The following is a 7893-nucleotide window of genomic DNA, read 5'->3' as shown; positions in this document are numbered from 1 at the left end:
CGTGCCTTTGGGGCCAGGCCTTGGCCTACTCCCCCTTTTTGTTTTTGTAAAATTTCTTTGAGGCTTCTATGAGCCCTTTCAATGATTCCTTGACTTTGGGGATTGTATGGGATACCATGTTTTAATTGAACCTCCATCATTTTGCAGAACTCATTGAAGGCTTTGCCTATATAGGCTGGTCCATTATCAGTTTTTAATATTTTTGGTTTGCCCCATGCGGCCCAAGCTGCCAGGCAATGATTGATCACATTAGACACTTTTTCACCTGTTTCTGCTGTTGCAAATATGACGTGAGAACAGGTGTCTGTGGAAACATGAACATATTTAAGAGTCCCAAACTCCTGTATATGTGTGATGTCCATCTGCCAAACATCACCAGGGATCAAACCTCGAGGGTTTACTCCCATCGGTATGGCAGGTTTGTATGTGGCACAGGAGTCACATAGTCGCACGATATCTCGTGCATCTGCTCTGGAAACATGGAAATGGTTTGCTAGTGTCCTGGCATTGACATGAAACTTATCATGGAAGGCACGGGCTCGCTCGATTGGTGTTAGTAAGGTAAAAATCCATAACGGGCGAGTGGCAGTGTCAGCAGCCGCATTCCCCTGTGCCATAGGCCCTGGCAGGGATGTATGTGCTCTTATGTGGGTGGTGAAGACCTTATGGTGTCTGTTCTGAAGCAATGTCTGGATAGACAGGAACAGCCCAGCCACTGTGGAAGTGGATCTAATTAAACCGGCAGTCTCAAGCACTTGCATAGCATTGACCACATACCTAGAATCGGAGACAATGTTAATGGCTTCTGAGAACCGTTCAAGAATCATTTTAACGATCTGCAGTTCCACCACCTGAGGCTGATCTGGTTCAAATTGTATGGTAACCGGGGGCTTGCCTAGGATCACATAGGCGCCTATCCCCGTCTTGGAGCCATCTGTATATATTGTAGTTGCTGGGACTAATGGCTCAGAGGCAGTAACCTTTGGAAAAATTATAGGGTGCTGAGTGACAAATGACAAGATAGGGTCTTTAGGGTATTGATTGTTTATATCCCCATGGAAAACACATCTCAGAATGGCCCAAGTATCTATGCAGGCAGCCAGGGTCTTGATCTGGCTGGCGGTATAGGGTACTCGGATGGCTTGTGGTCCTGAGCCAAAATGTTGGACAGCTCTATCATGCGCTTCAAGGGCCAATGAAGCGACTGCCTCCGAGTAATGCTCTATGACTTTTGCAGGTGAGACCTTAGGGTGTATCCACAGTAGTGGTCCTTTCTGCCAAATCACCGCTGTAGGCTGTAGACTAGTCTGTAGCAAACAGACATCAAAGGGTCGCCCTGGTTCAATTCTGTGTAAGGTAGCCCCACCTAAGGCTTCCTCCACTCTCTGTAAGGCAGCTCTTGCCTCAGGAGTGAGCCTCCTGTGGGAGGCTATATCTGGGTCTCCCTTCAGAAGGTCGAACAGGGGTTTGAGATCTGAATTTGGTATATGTAAATATGGCCTAATCCAATTAATGTCTCCCAATAGCTTTTGCATGTCATTTAGGGTCCTAACGCCATCCATCCTAATGGTGACCTTCTGCGGAGAGACTAGCATAGGGGAGATTCTCGCGCCTAAGTAGGTCACCATTTCTCCTCCCTGAATCTTGTCGGGGGCAACATGCAGATTAGCTTGTCTCAGGGCCTCGACCAACTGGCCGAGCATATTATTTAGCATGTCTGGGTCCCTGCCGCTGAGCAAAAGGTCGTCCATGTAATGCACACATCTTATCTTGGGAAAGGATTTTCGTAGGGGGGCCAGTAGGGAATCAAGGTAAATCTGACACATAGTGGGACTGTTGGCCATACCTTGGGGCAACGTTACCCACTCGTATCTGAGATCAGGGCTTTCTTGGTTAATGGTGGGTAAAGTAAAGGCGAACCTATGAGTGTCCTCTGGGTGCAGGGGAATTGAGAAGAAACAGTCTCTAAGATCTATAACATAAACTGGCCAGGACTGAGGGATGGCTGAGAGAGCTGGCAGCCCCCTCTGGACCGCCCCCAGGGACTGCATCTGCGCGTTGACCGCCCTTAGATCATGGAGCAGCCTCCACTTGCCAGACTTTTTCTTAATTATAAAAATGGGGGTGTTCCATGGGGAGGTTGACGGCTTAATATGTCCTAATCTAAGTTGTGTACTGACTATTTCTGACAAGGCTAATAGCTTCTCCTTAGGCAGGGGCCACTGAGGTACCCAAACCGGATCATTTGATTTCCAGGTGATTTTGATCGAAGTGGGTAGGAGAGCTTCTTCAGCGGCCCCTAAGAAAAACCCAATCCTTGCCTACCTTTTTTGTTCTCTACTGGTATTGGGGATGTCCGACCCTGCAGGGCATTGCCCAAGCCTTTGCCGGGGGTATATCCCTGGTTCCTGAGTATATCCTTAGCCTGGGGGGAGCAGTTTGACGTAAGCGTGACATCCATCTGAGTGAGGATGTCCCTTCCCCATAGAGACACTGGCAACTGCAACACAAATGGTTGGAAATGGCCCTGATGACCCTCCTCATCGCACCAGAGCAGGGTTGAAGCACTAACCTGAGGAGCTGACACCATCCCCAGGCCCTGCAGCGTGTTATCTGCAGTGTTGTTGGGCCAGTTGGAAGGCCAATCCTTTCTGGAGATAATGGAACGGTCAGCTCCTGTGTCTAGGAGCCCTGTTATATTCTTGCCATTGACCTTAAGTGAGAGCATGGGCCTTTTACCAAGTGTCATATGGAGTCCCTCAAAGACTTCCCCTGAGGAACCGAAATCTTGACTTTCTCTAATTTTCTGCTTTGAGGGAAATCTCTTGTGGAGACTGGGGAGCAGCAAGAGCTGCGCTATCTTGTCTCCTTTATTGATTACCATAGTACCCACAAGAGATTGAACCATAATTTTAATATGTCCTGTGTAGTCTGAGTCTATGACCCCCGGGACTACTGTGAGACCCCGAAGGGCCGTGGAGGATCTCCCGATCACCAGACCCACGGAATTTTCGGGTAACGGTCCCTTAAAGGTGGTTTCAACCACTTGAACACCCATATCAGGCACTAATATAAGTCCGGAGGCGACACTGAGGTCCACACCTGCTGACCCAGGGGTGGCCCTTGTTGAAGGCTGCCACCCTGAGCTGTCCTGTCTCTGGGGCGGGGGCCCGCCTGTGAAGGGGGCCCCCTCTGGCCGTTTTTTGGCTCTGTAGCATCTCGTCCACAAATACGGTTGCCCTGAGCATCAAAGACCAACCTACACTCCTCAGCTTTGTGTGATCCCTTCTTGCATCGCCCACAAACATATGGTTCTTCATTCCTAGGACGGGGCCTAGCATCTGCATTGTTTGGGCAGTGACGTTTAATGTGTCCTGGCTCCCCGCAGGCAAAACACCCTTTAGCCTTACATTCCCCTCCTGACCCGCGAGGTCCCCTCTGCTGTACAGCCGCGGCCAGGAGAGCAGCCACTCCCGAGTTGGAGAGCGGCCCCCCTATCTCTCTGCATATCCTAATCCAGGCGTTGAGGTCCTTGTTCTTATGAGGAGCTATCGCTGCCTTGCACTCCTTTGTACATTGCTCGAAAATCAGCTGCCTTACCAGCGGTCGAGCCACTCCCGGATCAGAGAATATCTTATCGGCAGCATCTTGCATTCGGGCCACAAAGTCAACAAATGGCTCTGTGGTACCCTGAATTATTTTTGAAAGACACAAGGAGGCTGTTCCGGCACCACTTACTTGCTTCCAGGCGCGGAGCCCTATGGCATTGATTTGTTCATAGACAGCGCCGGGGAACTGAGTCTGATCATCAGCGTGCCGACCTTCTCCCATAAGCATTTCTTTGTTCCACCCCCAGTTTCCCCGATTGGCGTTTCTCTCAGCCTGCTCTGCAGAGAACTCTGCGTACCAGGCTCGCCAATCCAGGTAACTACCCGAGGGCAGACACGCCTTTGCCAGCTGAATCCAGTCCGCGGGGGTGAGGGGCCCAGAAGACAGATTCTCCAGCATGGCAATGGTGTAAGGCGCAGTCGGCCCAAAGGTTGTAACTGCATTTTTAAGTTCTCTAATCTGCTTTATCTCAAAAGGCTCCCATACATTGCGTCCCTGGCCCATAGCTACTTGTACAGGAAATATCCCGTAGGGGCCACTATCTATCCCAGGTGGATGTACCTCATGAGACAAGCGTCCCCCCTGCCAAAGCCGCCTGTAAAAATACCGACCCGCCGGCGGCGGAGCATAAGACGGCGGCCGTGATTGGGCGGAAAATGGGGGCCCGTGCATCACTTCCTGTTCTGGCGAAAGGGGAGGGAGCTCCCAGGCGGCCGCCTCGTGGCGAGGGATCGCCTCCCTCTCGCACCGGGGAGCGCTCAGGAGCTCTCTACTCCTCCGCAGACCAGGTTGAGCAGAGCGCAATTCGCGGCGCAACGCTGGAAAAGAACCCTGTGACTCCTTATCGAGCGACTTGGGCTCCTGACAGCTGGTCTCTTTGGCCTCCTTGCCATTCAACTTTCCCTCGTCCTCGGAGTCAGACGACTCCGAGGCTAGAGCCCCGTCCTCCTCCTTAGCATCTTTGTTCCCCTTGACGGGCCCCTCTCGGGAGCTCCCTGACTGGGCCTGCTCAGATACCCTGCGTACTTTTGTAAGCTCTTGAGAGCTTTCTCCACAACCACCCTCGCTCTTAGTGTTGCTACCTAGCATGTTTCCCATTTTTTAATATGTTACTCACCGCGTGAGGCCCAAGGAATCCGCCACTTACGCGTGAGCCTGAGGGGAGTCTAAAAGCCCTGTAGGTGCGCGCCACCCAGAGCCCAGGCTTATCCCCAACTCACCTGTCTCGCAGCTCTGTACTGGAGCGTTGTCCACTTCCACGTCTCGGGGGTGATCAGTCCCCGGGCGGGCCTCCAAATGTCAATGTCGCTCCCGGCTGGCAGGAAGGACACACGACAAAGTCTGGCAGTGGACAACCTTTTCTTTTATTTTCCTTCTCCGTACAGCCTGCCCTGGGACCGCTCCCAGCTGAAGCCTCCTCTGGTCCGCTCCCCGCGGCTCCTTTTGGGCTTCTACTTCCGGGCTTCTACCGGGCTTCTACTTCCCCCCAGGGGTGGCACCGGTATATATACGGATACAGTGTCCAATCATGTTAAAGTAAGCAAGGCAAGCTGATTGGCTAACATCATCAGTTGCCAGGCAGACTATATTGTTGAGCGGGTTGTTTACGCGGTAAGCAGGAAACTAACGTACTCGATGGGAGGGGTAATCTACCTCAGGCTTTGCTCTTTACCACAGGCCACACGTCCGCCGTGCATGGCGAGCTATCACAGACGCGGCTCCCAACAGATATGTAGCAATTATGCCAAGAAGGGGCTGAGTGTTTATTTTAGCCCTTCATTTTTGATTTTCAGACTCAAGGACACTATCTCAGTTACCTTTCTCTCATTGCTGAGACAAAATACCCAACACCCAAAGTTGGAGGAGGAAAGGTTTATTCAGATCACATTTTGTGGAGGTTTCAGTCCATAATCAACTGGCTCCAAGGCAGGGTGGCATGGCTGAAGGCAATAGTTCAAGGCCACAGAAGAGAACAAAAGCAAGAAGGGGAAGAACAAACGTCCTTTCCTCCCTTTTATTGTAAGCAGGATACCTCTGGCTCAGGCTGGTGGAGCACTCACACCATCTCCATGCCCTCCACTTTCTCAGATGAGGATTTTTAGAGTAAAGACCCTGGCTCCCTTCTGAGTGACTTAGTCAAACTTCTAAGCTTCTGAAGTTGACAAAATGTATCAACCATTATAGAAAGATGACATTTCCCAAACTTCTCTGCAATTACGTAGTGCAGTACACCTCATGACTGCATTCTATAGAGTGCTAGAAGGTTAAAAATATTACTTGGTGCATCTAATTTTGTCACATAAATCCTTCTTTGTAGTTCTCTAGAGTCATTCTCTTTATTCTTCTGAATTCATAGGGTTGTAAGGACTACTTTAAGATCTTAAGATAAATAGAAGCATTTGATAGAAAAGACTGCATCACTGAATGAAGAAACTCTAGAAAGGCCACATGTTTACTGCTGACCTGATGGAGCATCATTGTATGTAGTAGAATTTTTTTGTTGTAAAAGTAACTTAACTGATGAAATGAACTTCATTCAGTAACTTAACTGAATGAAGCAGAAAGAACTGTAGATAAAAGAGAATTCTATTTTCTTTTTTGACATGGCAAATTCTCAACGACTATGAAATGATCAGCAGAGAGGTAATAACAAGAAAATGGATAAAATTCTAGAAGCAGGAAAAGTTAGCAGCCAGACATACAAGAAAAACAAAAATCAGAGGATTGATATCTAGGAATTGACTTTCCATTTAAAGGTGGTAGAGTTACTCATTCAGATGATGGAAAATCTCCATAGTTTTAGTCAGAAGCATATGATAAGATTTGCACTTAATTTAGAATATGCTGTTGTATCATAGGAAAATTCAAATACTATATATGAGTACAAAAAAGAGTTGGGCTTTTGCTGTAGTAGTTAAAGGGAAACTATTTTAAAAAGTAAGTAAAATGCCAAGGAGAGAAAAAGAAATACTACATTAAATACTACATCCAGTAGAAAGCATGATCACGATGTCAAATGCAAGAGAGAGTTTAATTTTATGTTGAACATGGCTTTATTACAGTCAGGAGAGACTATTCATATTGTGCTTGAATAAACTATGTCACTTATAGGGAGGTATACACTACAACACTAAATAAGCTTTGTGCAAATATAAGGAAAGAAACTGCAATCAAGACATATTTATACCTTCGTGTTGTTGTTTGTTAGGATGGAAAAGATGTAAATCTTTTGTGTACTAAAAAGAAAAAAAAATCAAAGAAAAAGAAAGTGACAGGAAGTAATAGGTGAGATAGCAAAGTCCCACTCCATGTGGATGGCATTCACAGGAACGGGAGGAGAGTGTCACCTTAGGAATAAAAACTAGAGAAAAGAAAGTAAATGCTTCCGCCATTCATGTTTGTGGGTATAGGCATTAGAAACTGGGATGGTTCGTACATGTTTTCCTCTGTCTTCTCTAAAAGAAATGAACAAAGATACTGAACCAGATGCTTCAAACCCTGTACATGCAATGGTCATTAAGGATAACATTAACATTGAAACCAAGAAGAAATGAAAGTCTTTGTGTATAGGACTGAATGTTATTTCTTTTTACCTAAGGAATTTTGAAGTGAATAATCATTGGAATTAAATTTCTACATCTTCATTTTAATGATCAACTTAAATGTTAGGTTTTATTTCCATAACCAATTATTTTGTGATTCATGATTAAATGCAGTGTCATTTTAGGTTGTGTTGTTGCCACTGTCTTTTGTATTGACCATGTACATAAAATTATTTACAACAAAAATTAAACAAAAATAAATATTATCATGAAATATATGATCATTAAATGGGGACTGCTACCTGTCATTAATTAAGGGCCCATGGGAATTAGGCAAATAGGAATTTATTCCATCAGTCACTCTATTTCTCAATTCTTATTTTTCATTGACACTCTTAAATATGAACACTGCACAAGAAACAGTTCCTCCGAAAATAGAAAAATAAATGCTATCAGCTTTTGCATCATGGAAGAATTACATGAGATGAGATTGCCTACAAAATCAGTCTCAGGTGGTGCTGATGATAAAACCAATACAGGATGGAAATGTAAAACATCAATGCTAAGGGACACTTCCTGACACAGTCCGGAGAAGCTGGAAGTTGCTCCTCATTGATCCTTTATCAAGTCAAATGTAACTTCTCTGAAATAGTAACTGGGAAACAGAATTAGGGTCCTATGTCTGTTTCCTATAATAAAATCATTTCCTTGGGAAAAGAAATGATAACTTACTCTTCTATAA

This window comes from Cavia porcellus, unplaced genomic scaffold (assembly GCF_034190915.1).
Source record: "Cavia porcellus strain 051 isolate PalLab524CR breed Dunkin Hartley unplaced genomic scaffold, mCavPor4.1 scaffold_8, whole genome shotgun sequence".
Classification (NCBI taxonomy): Eukaryota; Metazoa; Chordata; class Mammalia; order Rodentia; family Caviidae; genus Cavia; species Cavia porcellus.
The sequence above is the reverse complement of the archived record's forward strand: the minus strand, read 5'-3'. Positions refer to the sequence as shown.